The following is a 3861-nucleotide window of genomic DNA, read 5'->3' as shown; positions in this document are numbered from 1 at the left end:
CTTTATTGTTTTATACTGTTTTGATCAGTAGTGTGTAAAATAAGCAAGAATAATTTTTGAAGTATTAAAACAATGCACATACACATACACATACACACACACACAAAAGTATTTTCAAATTTACATCTATTTCAAAATCTCTTGAAATATTGCTTTTGGCCTTTATCTAATCAATTTCGGCCTTTACCTAATCGATTAAAGATGTGTTATGACCAATTAGGAAAGTAAAGCATGTTGTCTAATTGATTAGAGCTTGCATCTAACCGATTAAGGAGAACACTCACCTAATAATTGATTAGAAAATGCTATTGGCTTAAGTATTTCCTTTTTTTACAAGGTTTAACCGATTAGCGCCACATGCTAATTGATTAGAGAAGAACTAGAGCCCATGACTTTTCCTAAATAAAGGAATCTTGTGCTCACTTCCCATTTTCACATACTCTCTTATCATAAACAATTTCTATTCACTTTACGTTGCTTTCATATTGAGAGAGTGAAAGACTTACATTGAGAGTTGTGTGATTTTGTTGTTGTGCTAAAATTATAATTTAATAGCATAGTTTTCTTGTAGCTTTGTAATTTACTTTGAGGTTTCAAGATAAACCTGACAAAAATCTTGGTATAAGGAAGTTTGTTTGATTCCGACGTAAAATTTCAAGTTGCTTTAATGAGATTCTCAACAGGAAACTCTTACGGACTAGATTAGGCTGCATGGTTTAAGGCTATATTAGTATAAATTACTGGTGTGATCTTTCTATCTAAGTCCTTTTTTTTCCAGTATTTTATTTCTCATTTTTAATTTTTTTTCTTATCTTTTCTTAAAATCATTTGTTTTGGGAAAAAAATTCAAAAACCAAATAACACAATTCATGGTAGGCATCCATAAAAGACAACAGTTTGAAATGAATGACCTCACACCGAGTTTGATTCCTTTGGGCACACTCTATTTAAATATGAATGATTGACGCACATGCACTACTTCTTGTTAGTTTTTCATACCAATACTATATGTTGGACATCCATGTCATATATTTTGCTCAATTTTAAATCTCACTCTGATAAGCTATTCAACAATCTTTTTAGCCGTTCTTGCCCTCTCCTCTCCAGTAACTACTTCCTTCTTAGTTGCACAATATATAGAAAAATGTCCCAAAGCGCCAAATTATGGTATGCAATTTTAGGCATAAGGCATGTCATCAATTGTTTTGACCATGTAAATAAATCATGGTTTCATTGTAGGAATTCTGTTAATGCATTGGGCATAAACTCGAGTAATTATACTCTAATGTCATTGGTTTTTTACGGATCCCTGTCAGGAAGATCGTGATGGCATATTACATTGGTTCATTTATTTGTAATTTCCTGTTCACTTATTGTAATGTTATATATATATATATATATATATATATATATATATATATATATATATATATATATATATATATATATATATATATATATATATAAGGGTTCTAGACAAAGGCGACTCTGGCACTCCCGCTTAAGGGTACTGTCGCCCAGGCGACTTCCCAACAAAAAAAAGGGTACGCCTTGAGGATTGATAATATGTATACAACTCGTTATACCTTATGAGTCAGAAGGGAAGGAGTCCAACATGATTCCTTTGATAATAGTTGGTCAACAATCCCTCCCTTGGTTATAAGGGAGAAATTACCGACCCTACGGGTTTAATAGGCCATAGGCCCAAAAAAGCCTCTATAATGGACAGATCATAACTTAGACCTAAAATGATACAAAGCTTCATGTTGATATAAAGCATCTCACTTCTCGTGATCAGGCATTCTAAAACCATCTAAAAACGCCACCGTACAGGGCTTCTCGCTGTCGTGGGCAAGCCCTTACCACCATAAAGTATAATATACCTACAAAGGCATCTTAGTCCCCATGCCCTTGGAGGAGGAACATGCACACTTGTACTTTTTGACCATCACACTTATGTTGGTACAACTTTGTTATTTCCCACAAATTATATGGGGAATGTTTCATCTAAGCGAACGTCTAGTTCTAGTGCTTCTTCATCCTCTTCCCTTTAGAAATAGGGGCATTTGTAAGTGGTTTCTTAGTAAGGAGGGCCATGAAAAAGGTTCTTGATGAGACTAAATCAGTTTTTGCCATCATGATTTAGTCCTCTAGGGTGTGAAATTTGACCTTCAAGTGGACGGTTAATGAGATTTCTCCTATGCTGGCCAGAACAGGCCTTCCTAGGATACAATTGTAAACATAGTTACATTCAATAATCAATAACTTCACCCTAATGATTCTCATTTCTTCCCTAGTTTGTTTTTCCAGTGAGATTTTGACATATCCCATAGGTCTTGTTATCATTTTTCAAAGATTCAAAGACTTCCCCTATAGTATGGTTGATGAATTTGATGTAAAACTAACTTCCTTTATATTTTGGAATACATGATATATTGAATAAACTTCCTTGGTCCACCAACATGACCACCTATTGCCACCTTTATAAATATGGGTATATGGTTCAGGATTTCATTGACTAATTTATCATCATAAAATGAAGTATAAGTCTTTCACTTATATGATTGTTTCTAAGAGGTGGACTCCTTTGTAAGATAAAACAATAACTCTCATAGGGAGATGAGTGGTGATTGTTTACGAAGACAATCCAATGAACAACAACTTCTCCTTTTCTCAAGTATGAGTTTATGGGTAGATCTTCCCAACTACTGCATATTTGTCCTCAATGTACGCCATGGTGGATGTCTTGTCTCACTTGTTGAATACCCATTTGAGATGAAGGTTTTGAACACGAGCAAGATCTAGGTTGATTTCTAAGTCCATTTGGGTTTTGAACCCCTAATCTTCAAGGGTAGGTGTGCCACTAGAACACGATATTCATTTACCATAGATTAAACTAATGATATAATCTAGACCTAAATAATCTTGAGGATATATTCCACTTCAACCGGTATGGTAGTTACCAGTTGTGTTTTTTCCTTTAAGCCTTCATCAATATTGTAGAAAAGGGACGGATGGTACCTACAAACACTTTGACGTCCAAGTGTGACCGAATAAGGCATATAATAATATATTTAGGTTTTAGAGAGTGTGTACCTTAAGTGTGATGTATTACCATCTTTATAGGTAAACTCTAGTATTTTCGGATGTCTAGAATATTCTTTTCACGTCATGTGTCCTGATATTATTTGTTATGTTATCTAATAGTATCCATTTGATCATGCATCATGATTGTGTGTATTTTTAGGGTGAAACATATTATTTTCTCGTGGTTTGGTGTCCCTTTGTTTCTCCATCCATGATATTCCTCATTGGACTAGATTATGTATGATAAGAACCTATTTCATAATGAGCCTAAATTCTCATTGCATTGACACATGTAGTAACATTTAGGGAACTCCAAAATGACATACAATGTGATATTCAATGAAATATAACACGTATTTTAAATAAATGACTTCTACCCACTTTAAAAAGTAATCAATTACCACATATATACATAGTTCATTAGCAGGTACATGTAGAATACTAGGGTGTTTTTTGGTACATTCTTCACACCCTTTTGTGAATTCAAAGCTACTTTTGAACATGACACATTTTGTTTTTAACACCCAATTCATTTTGTCACATTCTTGATAAGTTCCACAAATTCCTTGGTGTCTTCTAGTAATGCAACATAGGCATATTCCTCCCCTAAACATCTAGCAAAAGTAACATTAGACACCTGTTTATATAAATCCTTGTTGAATATGTTATAGAATAAGAACTTATTTTTTTAGTCACATGTTAAACTTGAATTTTGAAAATACTTCATAATTTTTAACTTCCTATATCCAATTTCAAGTAATATTCATGATTACA

Source organism: Vicia villosa, linkage group LG4 (assembly GCF_029867415.1).
Source record: "Vicia villosa cultivar HV-30 ecotype Madison, WI linkage group LG4, Vvil1.0, whole genome shotgun sequence".
Taxonomy (NCBI): Eukaryota; Viridiplantae; Streptophyta; class Magnoliopsida; order Fabales; family Fabaceae; genus Vicia; species Vicia villosa.
This window is presented reverse-complemented; position numbering follows the sequence as displayed.